This window comes from Temnothorax nylanderi, unplaced genomic scaffold, assembly GCF_030848795.1.
Source record: "Temnothorax nylanderi isolate EJ_2023f unplaced genomic scaffold, tnyl_v1.0 TNYL_tig0760_pilon, whole genome shotgun sequence".
Lineage (NCBI taxonomy): Eukaryota > Metazoa > Arthropoda > Insecta > Hymenoptera > Formicidae > Temnothorax > Temnothorax nylanderi.
This window is the reverse complement of record NW_027249822.1, coordinates 21,686-48,766: the sequence shown is the minus strand read 5'-3', so window position 1 is coordinate 48,766 and position 27,081 is coordinate 21,686. Positions and strand designations below refer to the sequence as shown.

At 29.3% G+C, this 27,081-nt stretch overlaps 1 long non-coding RNA gene across 1 annotated transcript in view; it reads right to left on the bottom strand.

Annotated features, from left to right (window-relative positions):
• Positions 1–1,542: 1,542 nt before the first annotated feature.
• LOC139785232 (uncharacterized) overlaps positions 1,543–27,081 on the bottom strand; it is a 46,577-nt gene continuing 21,038 nt past the window's right edge. Inside the window, exon 2 of the long non-coding RNA XR_011721863.1 lies at positions 1,543–1,892. This is a non-coding gene — a long non-coding RNA (uncharacterized lncRNA). The remainder of the gene's footprint in view (positions 1,893–27,081) is intronic.

The window sequence follows — 27,081 nt, the reverse complement described above, 5'->3', positions numbered from 1 at the left end:
CCTAGCCTACCTGAAAGCACAAATTCTGAATTCATATTACCTATGTTTGAAATTGGAAAGCAAATTAAAAAACAAAAAATTATTCCTCCTTCTCATTTCTATTACATATTACGTGAAGATGAGTCTCCAATCTACGTGAAACAAATTTATTTAAAGAGATAAAAATCACCATTTTTTTAAATCCATGGAAGAACTGTATTTTATGCGCTGCTTTTTATCATATCAACTCACCGCCCGAGTGCTTCAACTTTTTGCAATTTTTCGCATTAATAAAAGTGTGTAAAATAATTTTTACTCGTCCGTTTTTCTATCCTTCTCTTGTCCTCCCCTCTCCCCCTTTCTCTGCGTATGTTTCTTCATGCAAGTATCCGTGAAAAAATTTTTCATAATAATATATAATGATATAAAATATGTCCATATGTTTTCTTTCTCTTGTATGATATTTATTCGTACAGATATAAGAAAAATAACACTTAAAAAATAATTGGAAAAATAACTTTTACATTGTTTTTTTATGAAAAGTAAAATTGCGATTAAATTATACAATATTTTATATATAATCATATTTTATATACGATTGTTACATTTATATATGATTATATATGGACAATACTTTCTCATTTCCTCAAACTTCACATTTTTGTAAAAAAAAAACAATGCGAAAATTATCCTTTCAATTATTTTTTAACTCTATTTATTATTCTCTTTGTATATATGAACAAAGATACAAGAGAAAGAAAACATGTATGGATGTATTTTATACAAAATTATACATGACAAATTTTACCCCGGATATAAAAATGTAATTTATATCGCTAGTAAGAAACGTCATAAACTATATTGTACACTGTCCTATAGTTAGAACGCAATTAATTAGAAAATAAATTCATGTAATAAGTTACGAATAACTCGTTATAATATTTGATAATGTCGTTGTGATATTTTGTTAGATCTTCTCTTATAACATACATAACATTTGAAACGAGCATACTTTTATATATTTAAATGAATTGTTGGATATTAACAAGACGGAGGAAACATTGTTATGTGAATATTGAGATGACTAATAAGAGTAGAAAATATTTATTACCATATAAATCGATGTTGTTTCTCAAGCAGCAGATATAACATTAAAAGACGTAGTGATGTTTATTTTAATTTAATGTTATGGGACGAAAACACGCCCACAAGTTTTCCCTAGCCCCCCCCCCGACCACTCGCAACAAACCTCCTTAAAAATTTCTGGACATGGGTACTAGTATATAAAGAAGAGACGAAGCTGCGGTGGAGCATACTCAGTATTTCGCATTATCCAAGCTTGTCTGTGACTCTGCGAATTCGAGTCTTGTGTGACCTGTGCCGACGAGGGCTATTCCTAACCTAACCACATGTTTTATACAGTGAATTGTTAGTGTTATTTTAGTCTTACTATATGTTTTAAAATGTTTATTTAGGGAAGAGATAATTATAAGACATGATAAATAAGGTTATATAGGATAGTATGACTTTAAATTAAAGCTAACTTAATTATATATCAATCAATTTCAATCAATTACTCTTTATTTCACTCTCCTTTCGGGGTTGGAAAGGCGTTTTTTTCAGTAAAAACGTTCCCAAAAACCTTTACAAATTCTGCTATACAAAACCTTTGTTCCCATAATAACCTGGCCATTGTGCGACCTCACAAGATTATACTTAACCCGCCCTCCCTTTCTCTTATTAACCCTTTTGTCATCTTCCTCAATTTCCTTCTTTCTGCTCCTTCTAGCTCCTGTAGCTCTTCGCTCCCTTTCCTTCCATCAGTTTTCCTTTGAAAGCTTTTCCTCTCATCTTCCTTCTGTCTCGTCTCCTCTGTCTCCTGTCGCTCCTCCCTTCCAGACTCAGCGTCCCTTCTACAACAATCATAACAGTTAACAAAAAGAGAAAAGACACTTACAATCTTAAGCATTTTCTCCCTCATCTAAAATATTTTTCGAATAGTTCTGAACATACTAAAGCATTTTCTAAAGAGTTCCCGACACTGGAAATGTTGCATGATTGTTTAAAAAATTAATACAGCTCGAAAACCGAGCGGTTAAATTTTTTAAAAAATTTGGGGATAAATTATTTGAGAAATTATTCGAATGCAGAATTTATCAAAGTCTCTTCAGAAATTAAAGATCAATCACAGTGCACAACTCTTTTTGCACTTCCAGTAAGTATAATTTGAAGAGTTTTATTTCTCGTTAATTTATTAAAATTTGGGGATAAATTATTTGAGAAATTATTCGAATGCAGAATTTATCAAAGTCTCTTCAGAAATTAAAGATCAATCACAGTGCACAACTCTTTTTGCACTTCCAGTAAGTATAATTTGAAGAGTTTTACTTCTCGTTAATTTATTAAAATTTGGGGATAAATTATTTGAGAAATTATTCGAATGTAGAATTTATCAAAGTCTCTTCAGAAATTAAAGATCAATCACAGTGCACAACTCTTTTTGCACTTCCAGTAAGTATAATTTGAAGAGTTTTATTTCTCGTTAATTTATTAAAATTTGGGGATAAATTATTTGAGAAATTATTCGAATGCAGAATTTATCAAAATCTCTTCAGAAATTAAAGATCAATCACAGTGCACAACTCTTTTTGCACTTCCAGTAAGTATAATTTGAAGAGTTTTACTTCTCGTTAATTTATTAAAATTTGGGGATAAATTATTTGAGAAATTATTCGAATGTAGAATTTATCAAAGTCTCTTCAGAAATTAAAGATCAATCACAGTGCACAACTCTTTTTGCACTTCCAGTAAGTATAATTTGAAGAGTTTTATTTCTCGTTAATTTATTAAAATTTGGGGATAAATTATTTGAGAAATTATTCGAATGCAGAATTTATCAAAGTCTCTTCAGAAATTAAAGATCAATCACAGTGCACAACTCTTTTTGCACTTCCAGTAAGTATAATTTGAAGAGTTTTACTTCTCGTTAATTTATTAAAATTTGGGGATAAATTATTTGAGAAATTATTCGAATGTAGAATTTATCAAAGTCTCTTCAGAAATTAAAGATCAATCACAGTGCACAACTCTTTTTGCACTTCCAGTAAGTATAATTTGAAGAGTTTTATTTCTCGTTAATTTATTAAAATTTGGGGATAAATTATTTGAGAAATTATTCGAATGCAGAATTTATCAAAATCTCTTCAGAAATTAAAGATCAATCACAGTGCACAACTCTTTTTGCACTTCCAGTAAGTATAATTTGAAGAGTTTTATTTCTCGTTAATTTATTAAAATTTGGGGATAAATTATTTGAGAAATTATTCGAATGTAGAATTTATCAAAGTCTATTCAGAAATTAAAGATCAATCACAGTGCACAACTCTTTTTGCACTTCCAGTAAGTATAATTTGAAGAGTTTTATTTCTTGTTAATTTATTAAAATTTGGGGATAAATTATTTGAGAATTTATTCGAATGTAGAATTTATCAAAGTCTCTTCAGAAATTAAAGATCAATCACAGTGCACAACACTTTCTACACTTCCAGAAAGTATAATTTGAAGAGTTTTATTTCCCGTTAATTTATTAAAATTTGGGAATAAATTATTTGAGAAATTATTCGAATGCAGAATTGATCAAAGTCTCTTCAGAAATTAAAGATCAATCACAGTGCACAACTCTTTCTACACTTCCAGTAAGTATAATTTGAAGAGTTTTATTTCTCGTTAATTTATTAAAATTTGGGGATAAATTATTTGAGAAATTATTCGAATGCAGAATTTATCAAAGTCTCTTCAGAAATTAAAGATCAATCACAGTGCACAACTCTTTCTACACTTCCAGTAAGTATAATTTGAAGAGTTTTATTTCTCGTTAATTTATTAAAATTTGGGGATAAATTATTTGAGAAATTATTCGAATGCAGAATTTATCAAAGTCTCTTCAGAAATTAAAGATCAATCACAGTGCACAACTCTTTCTACACTTCCAGTAAGTATAATTTGAAGAGTTTTATTTCCCGTTAATTTATTAAAATTTGGGGATAAATTATTTGAGAATTTATTCGAATGTAGAATTTATCAAAGTTTCTTCAGAAATTAAAGATCAATCACAGTGCACAACTCTTTCTACACTTCCAGTAAGTATATTTGAAGAGTTTTATTTCCCGTTAATTTATTAAAATTTGGAGATAAATTATTTGATAAATTATTCGAATGCAGAATTTATCAAAGTCTCTTCAGAAATTAAAGATCAATCACAGTGCACAACTCTTTTTGCACTTCCAGTAAGTATAATTTGAAGAGTTTTATTTCCCGTTAATTTATTAAAATTTGGGGATAAATTATTTGAGAATTTATTCGAATGTAGAATTTATCAAAGTCTCTTCAGAAATTAAAGATCAATCACAGTGCACAACTCTTTCTACACTTCCAGTAAGTATAATTTGAAGAGTTTTATTTCCCGTTAATTTATTAAAATTTGGAGATAAATTATTTGAGAAATTATTCGAATGCAGAATTTATCAAAGTCTCTTCAGAAATTAAAGATCAATCACAGTGCACAACTCTTTCTACACTTCCAGTAAGTATAATTTGAAGAGTTTTATTTCTCGTTAATTTATTAAAATTTGGGGATAAATTATTTGAGAATTTATTCGAATGTAGAATTTATCAAAGTCTCTTCAGAAATTAAAGATCAATCACAGTGCACAACTCTTTTTGCACTTCCAGTAAGTATAATTTGAAGAGTTTTATTTCTCGTTAATTTATTAAAATTTGGGGATAAATTATTTGAGAAATTATTCGAATGCAGAATTTATCAAAGTCTCTTCAGAAATTAAAGATCAATCACAGTGCACAACTCTTTTTGCACTTCCAGTAAGTATAATTTGAAGAGTTTTATTTCTCGTTAATTTATTAAAATTTGGGGATAAATTATTTGAGAAATTATTCGAATGCAGAATTTATCAAAGTCTCTTCAGAAATTAAAGATCAATCACAGTGCACAACTCTTTTGCACTTCCAGTAAGTATAATTTGAAGAGTTTTACTTCTCGTTAATTTATTAAAATTTGGGGATAAATTATTTGAGAAATTATTCGAATGTAGAATTTATCAAAGTCTCTTCAGAAATTAAAGATCAATCACAGTGCACAACTCTTTTTGCACTTCCAGTAAGTATAATTTGAAGAGTTTTATTTCTCGTTAATTTATTAAAATTTGGGGATAAATTATTTGAGAAATTATTCGAATGCAGAATTTATCAAAGTCTCTTCAGAAATTAAAGATCAATCACAGTGCACAACTCTTTTTGCACTTCCAGTAAGTATAATTTGAAGAGTTTTATTTCTCGTTAATTTATTAAAATTTGGGGATAAATTATTTGAGAAATTATTCGAATGCAGAATTTATCAAAGTCTCTTCAGAAATTAAAGATCAATCACAGTGCACAACTCTTTTTGCACTTCCAGTAAGTATAATTTGAAGAGTTTTACTTCTCGTTAATTTATTAAAATTTGGGGATAAATTATTTGAGAAATTATTCGAATGCAGAATTTATCAAAGTCTCTTCAGAAATTAAAGATCAATCACAGTGCACAACTCTTTCTACACTTCCAGTAAGTATAATTTGAAGAGTTTTATTTCTCGTTAATTTATTAAAATTTGGGGATAAATTATTTGAGAATTATTCGAATGTAGAATTTATCAAAGTCTCTTCAGAAATTAAAGATCAATCACAGTGCACAACTCTTTTTGCACTTCCAGTAAGTATAATTTGAAGAGTTTTATTTCTCGTTAATTTATTAAAATTTGGGGATAAATTATTTGAGAAATTATTCGAATGCAGAATTTATCAAAGTCTCTTCAGAAATTAAAGATCAATCACAGTGCACAACTCTTTTTGCACTTCCAGTAAGTATAATTTGAAGAGTTTTATTTCTCGTTAATTTATTAAAATTTGGGGATAAATTATTTGAGAAATTATTCGAATGCAGAATTTATCAAAGTCTCTTCAGAAATTAAAGATCAATCACAGTGCACAACTCTTTTGCACTTCCAGTAAGTATAATTTGAAGAGTTTTATTTCTCGTTAATTTATTAAAATTTGGGGATAAATTATTTGAGAAATTATTCGAATGCAGAATTTATCAAAGTCTCTTCAGAAATTAAAGATCAATCACAGTGCACAACTCTTTCTACACTTCCAGTAAGTATAATTTGAAGAGTTTTATTTCTCGTTAATTTATTAAAATTTGGGGATAAATTATTTGAGAAATTATTCGAATGCAGAATTTATCAAAGTCTCTTCAGAAATTAAAGATCAATCACAGTGCACAACTCTTTTTGCACTTCCAGTAAGTATAATTTGAAGAGTTTTATTTCTCGTTAATTTATTAAAATTTGGGGATAAATTATTTGAGAAATTATTCGAATGCAGAATTTATCAAAGTCTCTTCAGAAATTAAAGATCAATCACAGTGCACAACTCTTTTTGCACTTCCAGTAAGTATAATTTGAAGAGTTTTATTTCTCGTTAATTTATTAAAATTTGGGGATAAATTATTTGAGAAATTATTCGAATGTAGAATTTATCAAAGTCTCTTCAGAAATTAAAGATCAATCACAGTGCACAACTCTTTCTACACTTCCAGTAAGTATAATTTGAAGAGTTTTATTTCCCGTTAATTTATTAAAATTTGGGGATAAATTATTTGAGAAATTATTCGAATGCAGAATTTATCAAAGTCTCTTCAGAAATTAAAGATCAATCACAGTGCACAACTCTTTCTACACTTCCAGTAAGTATAATTTGAAGAGTTTTATTTCTCGTTAATTTATTAAAATTTGGGGATAAATTATTTGAGAAATTATTCGAATGCAGAATTTATCAAAGTCTCTTCAGAAATTAAAGATCAATCACAGTGCACAACTCTTTTGCACTTCCAGTAAGTATAATTTGAAGAGTTTTATTTCTCGTTAATTTATTAAAATTTGGGGATAAATTATTTGAGAAATTATTCGAATGCAGAATTTATCAAAGTCTCTTCAGAAATTAAAGATCAATCACAGTGCACAACTCTTTTTGCACTTCCAGTAAGTATAATTTGAAGAGTTTTATTTCTCGTTAATTTATTAAAATTTGGGGATAAATTATTTGAGAAATTATTCGAATGCAGAATTTATCAAAGTCTCTTCAGAAATTAAAGATCAATCACAGTGCACAACTCTTTTTGCACTTCCAGTAAGTATAATTTGAAGAGTTTTATTTCTCGTTAATTTATTAAAATTTGGGGATAAATTATTTGAGAAATTATTCGAATGCAGAATTTATCAAAGTCTCTTCAGAAATTAAAGATCAATCACAGTGCACAACTCTTTTTGCACTTCCAGTAAGTATAATTTGAAGAGTTTTATTTCTCGTTAATTTATTAAAATTTGGGGATAAATTATTTGAGAAATTATTCGAATGCAGAATTTATCAAAGTCTCTTCAGAAATTAAAGATCAATCACAGTGCACAACTCTTTTTGCACTTCCAGTAAGTATAATTTGAAGAGTTTTATTTCTCGTTAATTTATTAAAATTTGGGGATAAATTATTTGAGAAATTATTCGAATGCAGAATTTATCAAAGTCTCTTCAGAAATTAAAGATCAATCACAGTGCACAACTCTTTTTGCACTTCCAGTAAGTATAATTTGAAGAGTTTTATTTCTCGTTAATTTATTAAAATTTGGGGATAAATTATTTGAGAAATTATTCGAATGCAGAATTTATCAAAGTCTCTTCAGAAATTAAAGATCAATCACAGTGCACAACTCTTTTTGCACTTCCAGTAAGTATAATTTGAAGAGTTTTATTTCTCGTTAATTTATTAAAATTTGGGGATAAATTATTTGAGAAATTATTCGAATGCAGAATTTATCAAAGTCTCTTCAGAAATTAAAGATCAATCACAGTGCACAACTCTTTTTGCACTTCCAGTAAGTATAATTTGAAGAGTTTTATTTCTCGTTAATTTATTAAAATTTGGGGATAAATTATTTGAGAAATTATTCGAATGCAGAATTTATCAAAGTCTCTTCAGAAATTAAAGATCAATCACAGTGCACAACTCTTTTTGCACTTCCAGTAAGTATAATTTGAAGAGTTTTATTTCTCGTTAATTTATTAAAATTTGGGGATAAATTATTTGAGAAATTATTCGAATGCAGAATTTATCAAAGTCTCTTCAGAAATTAAAGATCAATCACAGTGCACAACTCTTTTTGCACTTCCAGTAAGTATAATTTGAAGAGTTTTATTTCTCGTTAATTTATTAAAATTTGGGGATAAATTATTTGAGAAATTATTCGAATGCAGAATTTATCAAAGTCTCTTCAGAAATTAAAGATCAATCACAGTGCACAACTCTTTTTGCACTTCCAGTAAGTATAATTTGAAGAGTTTTATTTCTCGTTAATTTATTAAAATTTGGGGATAAATTATTTGAGAAATTATTCGAATGCAGAATTTATCAAAGTCTCTTCAGAAATTAAAGATCAATCACAGTGCACAACTCTTTCTGCACTTCCAGTAAGTATAATTTGAAGAGTTTTATTTCTCGTTAATTTATTAAAATTTGGGGATAAATTATTTGAGAAATTATTCGAATGCAGAATTTATCAAAGTCTCTTCAGAAATTAAAGATCAATCACAGTGCACAACTCTTTTGCACTTCCAGTAAGTATAATTTGAAGAGTTTTATTTCTCGTTAATTTATTAAAATTTGGGGATAAATTATTTGAGAAATTATTCGAATGCAGAATTTATCAAAGTCTCTTCAGAAATTAAAGATCAATCACAGTGCACAACTCTTTTTGCACTTCCAGTAAGTATAATTTGAAGAGTTTTATTTCTCGTTAATTTATTAAAATTTGGGGATAAATTATTTGAGAAATTATTCGAATGCAGAATTTATCAAAGTCTCTTCAGAAATTAAAGATCAATCACAGTGCACAACTCTTTCTGACACTTCCAGTAAGTATAATTTGAAGAGTTTTATTTCTCGTTAATTTATTAAAATTTGGGGATAAATTATTTGAGAAATTATTCGAATGCAGAATTTATCAAAGTCTCTTCAGAAATTAAAGATCAATCACAGTGCACAACTCTTTCTGCACTTCCAGTAAGTATAATTTGAAGAGTTTTATTTCTCGTTAATTTATTAAAATTTGGGGATAAATTATTTGAGAAATTATTCGAATGCAGAATTTATCAAAGTCTCTTCAGAAATTAAAGATCAATCACAGTGCACAACTCTTTTTGCACTTCCAGTAAGTATAATTTGAAGAGTTTTATTTCTCGTTAATTTATTAAAATTTGGGGATAAATTATTTGAGAAATTATTCGAATGCAGAATTTATCAAAGTCTCTTCAGAAATTAAAGATCAATCACAGTGCACAACTCTTTTTGCACTTCCAGTAAGTATAATTTGAAGAGTTTTATTTCTCGTTAATTTATTAAAATTTGGGGATAAATTATTTGAGAAATTATTCGAATGCAGAATTTATCAAAGTCTCTTCAGAAATTAAAGATCAATCACAGTGCACAACTCTTTTTGCACTTCCAGTAAGTATAATTTGAAGAGTTTTATTTCTCGTTAATTTATTAAAATTTGGGGATAAATTATTTGAGAAATTATTCGAATGCAGAATTTATCAAAGTCTCTTCAGAAATTAAAGATCAATCACAGTGCACAACTCTTTTTGCACTTCCAGTAAGTATAATTTGAAGAGTTTTATTTCTCGTTAATTTATTAAAATTTGGGGATAAATTATTTGAGAAATTATTCGAATGCAGAATTTATCAAAGTCTCTTCAGAAATTAAAGATCAATCACAGTGCACAACTCTTTTTGCACTTCCAGTAAGTATAATTTGAAGAGTTTTATTTCTCGTTAATTTATTAAAATTTGGGGATAAATTATTTGAGAAATTATTCGAATGCAGAATTTATCAAAGTCTCTTCAGAAATTAAAGATCAATCACAGTGCACAACTCTTTTTGCACTTCCAGTAAGTATAATTTGAAGAGTTTTATTTCTCGTTAATTTATTAAAATTTGGGGATAAATTATTTGAGAAATTATTCGAATGCAGAATTTATCAAAGTCTCTTCAGAAATTAAAGATCAATCACAGTGCACAACTCTTTCTGCACTTCCAGTAAGTATAATTTGAAGAGTTTTATTTCTCGTTAATTTATTAAAATTTGGGGATAAATTATTTGAGAAATTATTCGAATGCAGAATTTATCAAAGTCTCTTCAGAAATTAAAGATCAATCACAGTGCACAACTCTTTTTGCACTTCCAGTAAGTATAATTTGAAGAGTTTTATTTCTCGTTAATTTATTAAAATTTGGGGATAAATTATTTGAGAAATTATTCGAATGCAGAATTTATCAAAGTCTCTTCAGAAATTAAAGATCAATCACAGTGCACAACTCTTTTTGCACTTCCAGTAAGTATAATTTGAAGAGTTTTATTTCTCGTTAATTTATTAAAATTTGGGGATAAATTATTTGAGAAATTATTCGAATGCAGAATTTATCAAAGTCTCTTCAGAAATTAAAGATCAATCACAGTGCACAACTCTTTTTGCACTTCCAGTAAGTATAATTTGAAGAGTTTTATTTCTCGTTAATTTATTAAAATTTGGGGATAAATTATTTGAGAAATTATTCGAATGCAGAATTTATCAAAGTCTCTTCAGAAATTAAAGATCAATCACAGTGCACAACTCTTTTCTACACTTCCAGTAAGTATAATTTGAAGAGTTTTATTTCTCGTTAATTTATTAAAATTTGGGGATAAATTATTTGAGAAATTATTCGAATGCAGAATTTATCAAAGTCTCTTCAGAAATTAAAGATCAATCACAGTGCACAACTCTTTTCTACACTTCCAGTAAGTATAATTTGAAGAGTTTTATTTCTCGTTAATTTATTAAAATTTGGGGATAAATTATTTGAGAAATTATTCGAATGCAGAATTTATCAAAGTCTCTTCAGAAATTAAAGATCAATCACAGTGCACAACTCTTTTTGCACTTCCAGTAAGTATAATTTGAAGAGTTTTATTTCTCGTTAATTTATTAAAATTTGGGGATAAATTATTTGAGAAATTATTCGAATGCAGAATTTATCAAAGTCTCTTCAGAAATTAAAGATCAATCACAGTGCACAACTCTTTTTGCACTTCCAGTAAGTATAATTTGAAGAGTTTTATTTCCCGTTAATTTATTAAAATTTGGGGATAAATTATTTGATAAATTATTCGAATGCAGAATTTATCAAAGTCTCTTCAGAAATTAAAGATCAATCACAGTGCACAACTCTTTTTGCACTTCCAGTAAGTATAATTTGAAGAGTTTTATTTCTCGTTAATTTATTAAAATTTGGGGATAAATTATTTGAGAAATTATTCGAATGCAGAATTTATCAAAGTCTCTTCAGAAATTAAAGATCAATCACAGTGCACAACTCTTTTGCACTTCCAGTAAGTATAATTTGAAGAGTTTTATTTCTCGTTAATTTATTAAAATTTGGGGATAAATTATTTGAGAAATTATTCGAATGCAGAATTTATCAAAGTCTCTTCAGAAATTAAAGATCAATCACAGTGCTCAACTCTTTTTGCACTTCCAGTAAGTATAATTTGAAGAGTTTTATTTCTCGTTAATTTATTAAAATTTGGGGATAAATTATTTGAGAAATTATTCGAATGCAGAATTTATCAAAGTCTCTTCAGAAATTAAAGATCAATCACAGTGCACAACTCTTTTTGCACTTCCAGTAAGTATAATTTGAAGAGTTTTATTTCTCGTTAATTTATTAAAATTTGGGGATAAATTATTTGAGAAATTATTCGAATGCAGAATTTATCAAAGTCTCTTCAGAAATTAAAGATCAATCACAGTGCACAACTCTTTTTGCACTTCCAGTAAGTATAATTTGAAGAGTTTTATTTCTCGTTAATTTATTAAAATTTGGGGATAAATTATTTGAGAAATTATTCGAATGCAGAATTTATCAAAGTCTCTTCAGAAATTAAAGATCAATCACAGTGCACAACTCTTTTTGCACTTCCAGTAAGTATAATTTGAAGAGTTTTATTTCTCGTTAATTTATTAAAATTTGGGGATAAATTATTTGAGAAATTATTCGAATGCAGAATTTATCAAAGTCTCTTCAGAAATTAAAGATCAATCACAGTGCACAACTCTTTTTGCACTTCCAGTAAGTATAATTTGAAGAGTTTTACTTCTCGTTAATTTATTAAAATTTGGGGATAAATTATTTGAGAAATTATTCGAATGCAGAATTTATCAAAGTCTCTTCAGAAATTAAAGATCAATCACAGTGCACAACTCTTTCTACACTTCCAGTAAGTATAATTTGAAGAGTTTTATTTCTCGTTAATTTATTAAAATTTGGGGATAAATTATTTGAGAAATTATTCGAATGTAGAATTTATCAAAGTCTCTTCAGAAATTAAAGATCAATCACAGTGCACAACTCTTTTTGCACTTCCAGTAAGTATAATTTGAAGAGTTTTATTTCTCGTTAATTTATTAAAATTTGGGGATAAATTATTTGAGAAATTATTCGAATGCAGAATTTATCAAAGTCTCTTCAGAAATTAAAGATCAATCACAGTGCACAACTCTTTTTGCACTTCCAGTAAGTATAATTTGAAGAGTTTTATTTCTCGTTAATTTATTAAAATTTGGGGATAAATTATTTGAGAAATTATTCGAATGCAGAATTTATCAAATTCTCTTCAGAAATTAAAGATCAATCACAGTGCACAACTCTTTCTACATTTCCAGAAAGTATAATTTGAAGAGTTTTATTTCCCGTTAATTTATTAAAATTTGGGGATAAATTATTTGAGAAATTATTCGAATGCAGAATTTATCAAAGTCTCTTCAGAAATTAAAGATCAATCACAGTGCACAACTCTTTCTACACTTCCAGTAAGTATAATTTGAAGAGTTTTATTTCTCGTTAATTTATTAAAATTTGGGGATAAATTATTTGAGAAATTATTCGAATGCAGAATTTATCAAAGTCTCTTCAGAAATTAAAGATCAATCACAGTGCACAACTCTTTTTGCACTTCCAGTAAGTATAATTTGAAGAGTTTTATTTCTCGTTAATTTATTAAAATTTGGGGATAAATTATTTGAGAAATTATTTGAATGCAGAATTGATCAAAGTCTCTTCAGAAATTAAAGATCAATCACAGTGCACAACTCTTTCTACACTTCCAGTAAGTATAATTTGAAGAGTTTTATTTCTCGTTAATTTATTAAAATTTGGGGATAAATTATTTGAGAAATTATTCGAATTTATGTTAGCGAGTCAGTGGTCTCCTATGCTAGACGCTGGATTCACGCTCCGGTGATCCGGGTTCGATCCCAGCCGGGTACACAAAATCCTGGTGGGGTTTTTTTCCCGGTGATTCGTGGTGGGTCTAGTAGCAGGCGGCGGGGGCTACAGGATGTGCGCCTCCTCGGAATTTTCGGGGGACGCCATCAAGTCGATTTCTCCCTCCTAAGAGGGGACTCGCCCTCACCTGCCCCGTTGACGGGTATGATGGGGAAAGAGGAGATATCGGCGCTACCGTCTTTCGGAAAGAGACGTTAAACCGTTGGTCCATGAAGGAAGGAAACGGGAAACCACCTTCACATTTATCCCAAGAGAACATTATGGCTTCATTCAGCGTAAAATTTTCCGGAGGACTAACCTCCGAGAAGCGGAAGACCGCCATTGTTGGAAGACGGTGGTTCGCCACTGTACATGACCATAATGTCACGACTCTTCAGACATGAAGATACGGCGAGAAAGAAAAGAATTTATCAAAGTCTCTTCAGAAATTAAAGATCAATCACAGTGCACAACTCTTTGTACACTTCCAGAAAGTATAATTTGAAGTTTTATTTCCCGTTAATTTTTTAAAATTTGGGGATAAATTATTTGAGAAATTATTCGAATGCAGAATTTATCAAAGTCTCTTCAGAAATTAAAGATCAATCACAGTGCACAACTCTTTTTGCACTTCCAGTAAGTATAATTTGAAGAGTTTTATTTCTTGTTAATTTATTAAAATTTGGGGATAAATTATTTGAGAAATTATTCGAATGCAGAATTTATCAAAGTCTCTTCAGAAATTAAAGATCAATCACAGTGCACAACTCTTTTTGCACTTCCAGTAAGTATAATTTGAAGAGTTTTATTTCTCGTTAATTTATTAAAATTTGGGGATAAATTATTTGAGAAATTATTCGAATGTAGAATTTATCAAAGTCTCTTCAGAAATTAAAGATCAATCACAGTGCACAACTCTTTCTACACTTCCAGTAAGTATAATTTGAAGAGTTTTATTTCTCCGTTAATTTATTAAAATTTGGGGATAAATTATTTGAGAAATTATTCGAATGTAGAATTTATCAAAGTCTCTTCAGAAATTAAAGATCAATCACAGTGCACAACTCTTTTACACTTCCAGTAAGTATAATTTGAAGAGTTTTATTTCTCGTTAATTTATTAAAATTTGGGGATAAATTATTTGATAAATTATTCGAATGCAGAATTTATCAAAGTCTCTTCAGAAATTAAAGATCAATCACAGTGCACAACTCTTTTTGCACTTCCAGTAAGTATAATTTGAAGAGTTTTATTTCTCGTTAATTTATTAAAATTTGGGGATAAATTATTTGAGAAATTATTCGAATGCAGAATTTATCAAAGTCTCTTCAGAAATTAAAGATCAATCACAGTGCACAACTCTTTTTGCACTTCCAGTAAGTATAATTTGAAGAGTTTTATTTCTCGTTAATTTATTAAAATTTGGGGATAAATTATTTGAGAAATTATTCGAATGCAGAATTTATCAAAGTCTCTTCAGAAATTAAAGATCAATCACAGTGCACAACTCTTTTTGCACTTCCAGTAAGTATAATTTGAAGAGTTTTATTCTCGTTAATTTATTAAAATTTGGGGATAAATTATTTGAGAAATTATTCGAATGCAGAATTTATCAAAGTCTCTTCAGAAATTAAAGATCAATCACAGTGCACAACTCTTTTTGCACTTCCAGTAAGTATAATTTGAAGAGTTTTACTTTCTCGTTAATTTATTAAAATTTGGGGATAAATTATTTGAGAAATTATTCGAATGCAGAATTTATCAAAGTCTCTTCAGAAATTAAAGATCAATCACAGTGCACAACTCTTTTTGCACTTCCAGTAAGTATAATTTGAAGAGTTTTATTTCTCGTTAATTTATTAAAATTTGGGGATAAATTATTTGAGAAATTATTCGAATGCAGAATTTATCAAAGTCTCTTCAGAAATTAAAGATCAATCACAGTGCACAACTCTTTTTGCACTTCCAGTAAGTATAATTTGAAGAGTTTTATTTCTCGTTAATTTATTAAAATTTGGGGATAAATTATTTGAGAAATTATTCGAATGCAGAATTTATCAAAGTCTCTTCAGAAATTAAAGATCAATCACAGTGCACAACTCTTTTTGCACTTCCAGTAAGTATAATTTGAAGAGTTTTATTTCTCGTTAATTTATTAAAATTTGGGGATAAATTATTTGAGAAATTATTCGAATGCAGAATTTATCAAAGTCTCTTCAGAAATTAAAGATCAATCACAGTGCACAACTCTTTTGCACTTCCAGTAAGTATAATTTGAAGAGTTTTATTTCTCGTTAATTTATTAAAATTTGGGGATAAATTATTTGAGAAATTATTCGAATGCAGAATTTATCAAAGTCTCTTCAGAAATTAAAGATCAATCACAGTGCACAACTCTTTTTGCACTTCCAGTAAGTATAATTTGAAGAGTTTTATTTCTCGTTAATTTATTAAAATTTGGGGATAAATTATTTGAGAAATTATTCGAATGCAGAATTTATCAAAGTCTCTTCAGAAATTAAAGATCAATCACAGTGCACAACTCTTTTTGCACTTCCAGTAAGTATAATTTGAAGAGTTTTATTTCTCGTTAATTTATTAAAATTTGGGGATAAATTATTTGAGAAATTATTCGAATGCAGAATTTATCAAAGTCTCTTCAGAAATTAAAGATCAATCACAGTGCACAACTCTTTTTGCACTTCCAGTAAGTATAATTTGAAGAGTTTTATTTCTCGTTAATTTATTAAAATTTGGGGATAAATTATTTGAGAAATTATTCGAATGCAGAATTTATCAAAGTCTCTTCAGAAATTAAAGATCAATCACAGTGCACAACTCTTTTGCACTTCCAGTAAGTATAATTTGAAGAGTTTTACTTCTCGTTAATTTATTAAAATTTGGGGATAAATTATTTGAGAAATTATTCGAATGCAGAATTTATCAAAGTCTCTTCAGAAATTAAAGATCAATCACAGTGCACAACTCTTTTTGCACTTCCAGTAAGTATAATTTGAAGAGTTTTATTTCTCGTTAATTTATTAAAATTTGGGGATAAATTATTTGAGAAATTATTCGAATGCAGAATTTATCAAAGTCTCTTCAGAAATTAAAGATCAATCACAGTGCACAACTCTTTCTACACTTCCAGTAAGTATAATTTGAAGAGTTTTATTTCCTCGTTAATTTATTAAAATTTGGGGATAAATTATTTGAGAAATTATTCGAATGCAGAATTTATCAAAGTCTCTTCAGAAATTAAAGATCAATCACAGTGCACAACTCTTTCTACACTTCCAGTAAGTATAATTTGAAGAGTTTTATTTCTCGTTAATTTATTAAAATTTGGGGATAAATTATTTGAGAAATTATTCGAATGCAGAATTTATCAAAGTCTCTTCAGAAATTAAAGATCAATCACAGTGCACAACTCTTTCTACACTTCCAGTAAGTATAATTTGAAGAGTTTTATTTCTCGTTAATTTATTAAAATTTGGGGATAAATTATTTGAGAATTTATTCGAATGTAGAATTTATCAAAGTCTCTTCAGAAATTAAAGATCAATCACAGTGCACAACTCTTTCTACACTTCCAGTAAGTATAATTTGAAGAGTTTTATTTCCCGTTAATTTATTAAAATTTGGAGATAAATTATTTGATAAATTATTCGAATGCAGAATTTATCAAAGTCTCTTCAGTAATTAAAGATCAATCACAGTGCACAACTCTTTTTGCACTTCCAGTAAGTATAATTTGAAGAGTTTTATTTCCCGTTAATTTATTAAAATTTGGGGATAAATTATTTGATAAATTATTCGAATGCAGAATTTATCAAAGTCTCTTCAGAAATTAAAGATCAATCACAGTGCACAACTCTTTTTGCACTTCCAGTAAGTATAATTTGAAGAGTTTTACTTCTCGTTAATTTATTAAAATTTGGGGATAAATTATTTGAGAAATTATTCGAATGCAGAATTTATCAAAGTCTCTTCAGAAATTAAAGATCAATCACAGTGCACAACTCTTTTTGCACTTCCAGTAAGTATAATTTGAAGAGTTTTACTTCTCGTTAATTTATTAAAATTTGGGGATAAATTATTTGAGAAATTATTCGAATGCAGAATTTATCAAAGTCTCTTCAGAAATTAAAGATCAATCACAGTGCACAACTCTTTTTGCACTTCCAGTAAGTATAATTTGAAGAGTTTTATTTCTCGTTAATTTATTAAAACTTGGGGATAAATTATTTGAGAAATTATTCGAATGCAGAATTTATCAAAGTCTCTTCAGAAATTAAAGATCAATCACAGTGCACAACTCTTTTTGCACTTCCAGTAAGTATAATTTGAAGAGTTTTATTTCTCGTTAATTTATTAAAATTTGGGGATAAATTATTTGAGAAATTATTCGAATGCAGAATTTATCAAAGTCTCTTCAGAAATTAAAGATCAATCACAGTGCACAACTCTTTTTGCACTTCCAGTAAGTATAATTTGAAGAGTTTTATTTCTCGTTAATTTATTAAAATTTGGGGATAAATTATTTGATAAATTATTCGAATGCAGAATTTATCAAAGTCTCTTCAGAAATTAAAGATCAATCACAGTGCACAACTCTTTTTGCACTTCCAGTAAGTATAATTTGAAGAGTTTTACTTCTCGTTAATTTATTAAAATTTGGGGATAAATTATTTGAGAAATTATTCGAATGCAGAATTTATCAAAGTCTCTTCAGAAATTAAAGATCAATCACAGTGCACAACTCTTTTTGCACTTCCAGTAAGTATAATTTGAAGAGTTTTATTTCTCGTTAATTTATTAAAATTTGGGGATAAATTATTTGAGAATTTATTCGAATGTAGAATTTATCAAAGTCTCTTCAGAAATTAAAGATCAATCACAGTGCACAACACTTTCTACACTTCCAGAAAGTATAATTTGAAGAGTTTTATTTCCCGTTAATTTATTAAAATTTGGGGATAAATTATTTGAGAAATTATTCGAATGCAGAATTTATCAAAGTCTCTTCAGAAATTAAAGATCAATCACAGTGCACAACTCTTTCTACACTTCCAGTAAGTATAATTTGAAGAGTTTTATTTCTCGTTAATTTATTAAAATTTGGGGATAAATTATTTGAGAAATTATTCGAATGCAGAATTTATCAAAGTCTCTTCAGAAATTAAAGATCAATCACAGTGCACAACTCTTTCTACACTTCCAGTAAGTATAATTTGAAGAGTTTTATTTCTCGTTAATTTATTAAAATTTGGGGATAAATTATTTGAGAAATTATTCGAATGTAGAATTTATCAAAGTCTCTTCAGAAATTAAAGATCAATCACAGTGCACAACTCTTTCTACACTTCCAGTAAGTATAATTTGAAGAGTTTTATTTCCCGTTAATTTATTAAAATTTGGGGATAAATTATTTGAGAAATTATTCGAATGCAGAATTTATCAAAGTCTCTTCAGAAATTAAAGATCAATCACAGTGCACAACTCTTTTTGCACTTCCAGTAAGTATAATTTGAAGAGTTTTATTTCTCGTTAATTTATTAAAATTTGGGGATAAATTATTTGAGAAATTATTCGAATGCAGAATTTATCAAAGTCTCTTCAGAAATTAAAGATCAATCACAGTGCACAACTCTTTTTGCACTTCCAGTAAGTATAATTTGAAGAGTTTTACTTCTCGTTAATTTATTAAAATTTGGGGATAAATTATTTGAGAAATTATTCGAATGCAGAATTTATCAAAGTCTCTTCAGAAATTAAAGATCAATCACAGTGCACAACTCTTTTTGCACTTCCAGTAAGTATAATTTGAAGAGTTTTACTTCTCGTTAATTTATTAAAATTTGGGGATAAATTATTTGAGAAATTATTCGAATGCAGAATTTATCAAAGTCTCTTCAGAAATTAAAGATCAATCACAGTGCACAACTCTTTTTGCACTTCCAGTAAGTATAATTTGAAGAGTTTTATTCTCGTTAATTTATTAAAATTTGGGGATAAATTATTTGAGAATTTATTCGAATGTAGAATTTATCAAAGTTTCTTCAGAAATTAAAGATCAATCACAGTGCACAACTCTTTCTACACTTCCAGTAAGTATAATTTGAAGAGTTTTATTTCCCGTTAATTTATTAAAATTTGGGGATAAATTATTTGAGAATTATTCGAATGCAGAATTTATCAAAGTCTCTTCAGAAATTAAAGATCAATCACAGTGCACAACTCTTTCTACACTTCCAGTAAGTATAATTTGAAGAGTTTTATTTCCCGTTAATTTATTAAAATTTGGGGATAAATTATTTGATAAATTATTCGAATGCAGAATTTATCAAAGTCTCTTCAGAAATTAAAGATCAATCACAGTGCACAACTCTTTTTGCACTTCCAGTAAGTATAATTTGAAGAGTTTTATTTCCCGTTAATTTATTAAAATTTGGGGATAAATTATTTGATAAATTATTCGAATGCAGAATTTATCAAAGTCTCTTCAGAAATTAAAGATCAATCACAGTGCACAACTCTTTTTGCACTTCCAGTAAGTATAATTTGAAAAGTTTTACTTCTCGTTAATTTATTAAAATTTGGGGATAAATTATTTGAGAAATTATTCGAATGCAGAATTTATCAAAGTCTCTTCAGAAATTAAAGATCAATCACAGTGCACAACTCTTTTTGCACTTCCAGTAAGTATAATTTGAAGAGTTTTACTTCTCGTTAATTTATTAAAATTTGGGGATAAATTATTTGAGAAATTATTCGAATGCAGAATTTATCAAAGTCTCTTCAGAAATTAAAGATCAATCACAGTGCACAACTCTTTTTGCACTTCCAGTAAGTATAATTTGAAGAGTTTTATTTCTCGTTAATTTATTAAAATTTGGGGATAAATTATTTGAGAAATTATTCGAATGCAGAATTTATCAAAGTCTCTTCAGAAATTAAAGATCAATCACAGTGCACAACTCTTTTTGCACTTCCAGTAAGTATAATTTGAAGAGTTTTATTTCTCGTTAATTTATTAAAATTTGGGGATAAATTATTTGAGAAATTATTTGAATGCAGAATTGATCAAAGTCTCTTCAGAAATTAAAGATCAATCACAGTGCACAACTCTTTTTGCACTTCCAGTAAGTATAATTTGAAGAGTTTTATTTCTCGTTAATTTATTAAAATTTGGGGATAAATTATTTGAGAAATTATTCGAATGCAGAATTTATCAAAGTCTCTTCAGAAATTAAAGATCAATCACAGTGCACAACTCTTTCTACACTTCCAGTAAGTATAATTTGAAGAGTTTTATTTCTCGTTAATTTATTAAAATTTGGGGATAAATTATTTGAGAAATTATTCGAATGCAGAATTTATCAAATTCTCTTCAGAAATTAAAGATCAATCACAGTGCACAACTCTTTTTGCACTTCCAGTAAGTATAATTTGAAGAGTTTTATTTCTCGTTAATTTATTAAAATTTGGGGATAAATTATTTGAGAAATTATTTGAATGCAGAATTGATCAAAGTCTCTTCAGAAATTAAAGATCAATCACAGTGCACAACTCTTTCTACACTTCCAGTAAGTATAATTTGAAGAGTTTTATTTCTCGTTAATTTATTAAAATTTGGGGATAAATTATTTGAGAAATTATTCGAATTTATGTTAGCGAGTCAGTGGTCTCCTATGCTAGACGCTGGATTCACGCTCCGGTGATCCGGGTTCGATCCCAGCCGGGTACACAAAATCCTGGTGGGGTTTTTTTCCCGGTGATTCGTGGTGGGTCTAGTAGCAGGCGGCGGGGGCTACAGGATGTGCGCCTCCTCGGAATTTTCGGGGGACGCCATCAAGTCGATTTCTCCCTCCTAAGAGGGGACTCGCCCTCACCTGCCCCGTTGACGGGTATGATGGGGAAAGAGGAGATATCGGCGCTACCGTCTTTCGGAAAGAGACGTTAAACCGTTGGTCCATGAAGGAAGGAAACGGGAAACCACCTTCACATTTATCCCAAGAGAACATTATGGCTTCATTCAGCGTAAAATTTTCCGGAGGACTAACCTCCGAGAAGCGGAAGACCGCCATTGTTGGAAGACGGTGGTTCGCCACTGTACATGACCATAATGTCACGACTCTTCAGACATGAAGATACGGCGAGAAAGAAAAGAATTTATCAAAGTCTCTTCAGAAATTAAAGATCAATCACAGTGCACAACTCTTTGTACACTTCCAGAAAGTATAATTTGAAGTTTTATTTCCCGTTAATTTTTTAAAATTTGGGGATAAATTATTTGAGAAATTATTCGAATGCAGAATTTATCAAAGTCTCTTCAGAAATTAAAGATCAATCACAGTGCACAACTCTTTTTGCACTTCCAGTAAGTATAATTTGAAGAGTTTTATTTCTTGTTAATTTATTAAAATTTGGGGATAAATTATTTGAGAAATTATTCGAATGCAGAATTTATCAAAGTCTCTTCAGAAATTAAAGATCAATCACAGTGCACAACTCTTTTTGCACTTCCAGTAAGTATAATTTGAAGAGTTTTATTTCTCGTTAATTTATTAAAATTTGGGGATAAATTATTTGAGAAATTATTCGAATGCAGAATTTATCAAAGTCTCTTCAGAAATTAAAGATCAATCACAGTGCACAACTCTTTCTACACTTCCAGAAAGTATAATTTGAAGAGTTTTAGGGTGGAGTTCCGAAAACGCCCGACCTCCGATTTCGATGAAACTTTGTGAAAAGCTTCGTTTTGAGTTGAAATGAAAGCCTTTAAAAGGAATTTTGGCGACTCCTATGATAAAGCTATTTTTTAAGATGAAATGATAAAAAATATACGAAGACCTTCATAATTGTACGGGATGTTATAAATTGAATATATACTGGTTTTATTGAATAATTTTATATTTTTATTATATACTTATAGCAGAATACATAAATAATACCTATGTGATAATCCACATAGGTAAGATGACGCGCTTTACTAATATTTAACTGTTCTGCTGTATACACTTTTTACGCGAACCGAAGTTCACCCACACCCCCCCCTGCTTTCGGGGGAGGTGCGGTAGTCTCGAAATAGTTTACGCATACACTTTTCACGCGAACCGAGGTTCACCCACACCCCCCCCCCTGCTTTCGGGGCGGGTGCGGTAGCCCCGAAATAGTTCACGCATACACTTTTCACGCGAACCGAGGTTTACCCACACCCCCCCCCCCTGAAGTCTAAACATTGTAGTGAGCATTCCAATATAGTACAGAGTTCACTAGTTGTCCGATTGGGCTTTTCGATCAATTAGTGAGTTGCATTAGTGAGCGTAGGTGCACTTTTTGGTATGCGCTGCCATAATATGCATTAAATGCGCATATAATGCGGGGCAAATATGCGCTTTAAATGTGCATTTACGACCCGCATTTAATGCAAAGTTTAATATATATTCAAAGCGCATTATACGCGCATTGGCGCTCCTTGGGCCTATTTGATGATGAGCTACTCTCCCACTATAAGACTTTCCCATTCCACTTTTTCCTACCTAGGCCCTTTACCTTAATTGCGAATTTCCCACGAGCGCATTCTTTTGCTAGCTATCAAGCTGCATCAAGCATGGTCTTCGGCTGACAAATCGTGCAAAGGACGGCTGTTTGAGACCACATTTTGTGATTTTTGGGTGACAAACTAAGTTTTTTTCGTAAGTTTTACGTATTTTTCATGTTTTTGTTGTTATATCTATAATTTTTTTCATTATTCTATAATTTTGTGTGTATATTTGGCTTTGTAATTCTGTAAGCAACTTTTTTCAATTGTGTGTGTGTGCATTATTTTACCGTATTTTTTGGATATTATCGTAAAAAATGTTATATGGTTTACATTGTAAACTTTACAATGAACCATTTTGTTTTTTAACACAGTTATCTGTGTTATAAGTCTTATTAAACTGACTAGTTGCTACAATAAATAATAATGTAAGTGAAAAAAAGTGTGATTAAAAATAATAATTTTGATTGTAAGTTTTAAATAATAAAAACATAACATATATAATGTATATGTTGATTAAAAATAGAGTTTTTCTTGATAACATATATAATTAAGTTAGCTTTAATTTAAAGTCATACTATCCTATATAACCTTATTTATCATGTCTTATAATTATCTCTTCCCTAAATAAACATTTTAAAACATATAGTAAGACTAAAATAACACTAACAATTCACTGTATAAAACATGTGGTTCATTGTTAAAAAAGGCTAGTTTCATTGTGTACGCACCCCTGTACACAATGAATTATTTGACATTGTTTTAAAAAAATCGAAATTGTGGCTAAACTTCAAAAATGACTTATAAGTCATCTTATACAGTATATATGTAGCCAACTAAATTCGTGAACTGTATGCAAAAACACTGATCTCCAACTCAATAATTGAGAGAGATGTTAAGCGTCTGAAATTTACATGGTTCTTCTAGCTCTTTATATGTTCTCCTTTTCTTTTCATGTTGGAGAGAAAAAGAGAAAAGATGAATCATGCAAGAAGTTCAGCTGAAAAAAACAGGCTTTCTAACTTTTGTTCCTTAATCCTTTTATTGTGTCTGACCCCTTATACTGCAGTGATACAACTCTGCATACATTTTTCTATTAGGCCACTATTTTCAACGTTTGTTAACTTCTAACCGACCGTTAACTTTTCAGAATAGCCAATAGAAGTTGGCTATTTTGAAAGTTAACGAACAATTAAATCTAATTCAATATAAATATAAAAATATATATCTCCGACCGAAAATGTGAATGACATGCATTTTTTCTGGAATTTACTAGGGGTGCGTACCGTTTCACGCATGATGCGCATAATGCATTACTTATCCTTTTTTAACATTTGGTATAAAGGCTTGCCGACAATAAGGATAAGTAATGCATTCCCTGCTTTAAAAAACCGATTGAAAATGATAGAAACAGATTCAAACTTTATTGAAAATTTATCTACTTTTATGATAAACTATCGTTTCAATCGGACTCACATTTCGGCTGCTATAGAAAACTATGTCTGTGAAGTTGGCATATCATTTTCCAGCAGATCAAAAATAAAAGGGAGTTCTTGTCGCATGCAGTCGAGTTCTATAGTTCCTGATACTTTTTAGTAATAGTTCTGGTGATTTTACCTAAAAAACAGTCGATCGAAAAAATGATCTGCTAACTTCCCGTAGCAGATCATTTTCTAGCAGATCAAAAATAAAAAAGAGTTCTTGTCGCATGCAGTCGAGTTCTATAGTTCCTGATACTTTTTAGTAATAGTTCTGTTGATTTTGCCAAAAAAAGTCCATTGAAAAAATTATCTGCTAGTTTTTCGAAATCTCGGAGTTCCGGTTTATTTAAAATATTTTTCGAACAGTTCTGAGCATACTGAAGCATTTTTTAAAGAGTTCCCGACACTAGCAATGTTGTATAATTGTTTAAAAAATTAATACCGCTCGAAAACCGAGTACTTAGAGAGAAAAGAGTGATATGCTGTACGAAATGTAACAGTTCCGGTTTATCTAAAATATTTTTCAAATAGTTCTGAGCGTACTGAAGTATTTTCTACAGAGTTCCCGACACTAGCAATGTTGTACAATTTTTTATAAATTAATACCTCCTGAAAGCCGAGTATTTAGAGAGAATAGGGTGATATGCTGTACGAAATGTCGCAGTTCCGGTTTATCTAAAATATTTTTCGAATAGTCCTGAGCGTACTGAAGCATTTTCTACAGAGTTCCCGACACTAGCAATGTTGTATAATTTTTTTATAAATTAATACCGCCCGAAAGCCGAGTATTTAGAGAGAATAGAGTGATATGCTGTACGAAATGTCGCAGTTCCGGTTTATCTAAAATATTTTTCGAATAGTTCTAAACATACTAAAGCATTTTCTAAAGAGTTCTCGACACTAGCAATGTTGTATGATTTTCTTATAAATTAATACCGCTCGAAAGCCGAGCGGTTAAATTTTTAAACAATCATACAACATTGCCAGTGTCGGGAACTCTTTAGAAAATGCTTTAGTATATTCAGAACTATTCGAAAAATATTTTAGATAAACCGGAACTGCGACATTTCGTACAGCATATCACCCTATTCTCTCTAAATACTCGGTTTTTGAGCGGTATTAATTTTTTAAACAATCATACAACATTGCCAGTGTCGGGAACTCTTTAGAAAATGCTTTAGTATGTTCAGAACTATTTGAAAAATATTTTAGATAAACCGGAACTGTTACATTTCGTACAGCATATCACTCTTTTCTCTCTAAGTACTCGGTTTTTGGGCGGTATTAATTTTTTAAACAATTATACAACATTGCTAGTGTCGGGAACTCTTTAGAAAATGCTTCAGTATGCTCAGAACTGTTCGAAAAATATTTTAAATAAACCGGAACTCCGAGATTTCGAAAAACTAGCAGATAATTTTTTCAATGGACTTTTTTTGGCAAAATCAACCGAACTATTACTAAAAAGTATCAGGAACTATAGAACTCGACTGCATGCGACAAGAACTCCCTTTTATTTTTGATCTGCTGGAAAATGATATGCCAACTTCACAGACATTAGAAAACTTATCTATTCCTATCGTTTCTTAACTGTATCTTTATTTATATCGATGAACGATTACTAGGTTATATGCTAAATATTATAAAAAATGATAGAACATTTATCAAAAATATCAGATTTGTTATCTGATATTTATGAACCAAAAACACGATAGGGTTATATAGACTTTTTTAAATCTAATTCTATCGGATCTTTTAAGCAGGGTTATGCATATTATGCGTGAAACGGAACGCGCCCTACGAATCTTTACGTGTGCTGTTACCTTAGAATTATTTTAAGTAAAATATGTCTTATAATTATTTTATTGGTAGATTAAAATCTTCAAATTACCCAAAATCCGATTAACATCTACTGTTTCAATTTTCTAATTGTTTATATTACACAATGCGAAAATATAATGCGATTTATAACGAATGCTGCTAGGCATATTTAAATCTAAATGATAAAATTCCACAAAAGTACCCTACAGCTAGTTCTACCATATATAGGGGGAAGTGGGGCACATTGATACGATTTTTTTCAAGAGTTAAATAAATAACTTTGCAGATAGATTAAGATAAATGTAATAGGTTAAATTTAAAGGCTTGTCCTTCTACTTACGTGTTTTGATTGCCTTTTTGCTGTAGGTTAATAATAAGAAATGTTATAACATTTTTTGTAAAAAATGAAATTTGTATCAATGTGTCTCATATGCGGGGTACAATGATACGGGCATGGGGCACTGATTCTCAGTGATCTATATTAATATTATTCAGAAATAAATTGGATTATTATTAAAACAAGCTATGTTTATTGTATATAGAGATATAGAGATATTTATTTATACGGAATTAACAATTTTACGGCATCTTCATCAATATAGACCCTATCGGTTTTTTTTTAGTACGTTCTTACCATTTACGTCTAAAATAAAATAAAAATATCTTACTTAATATTATAAACTACATAGATACATATTGATATGTATCAAAGTGCTCCATGAGTCAGTGTACGAATGTGCCCCACAGCGTCATACATAATAAAATATATTCTCAGCCGAAAATA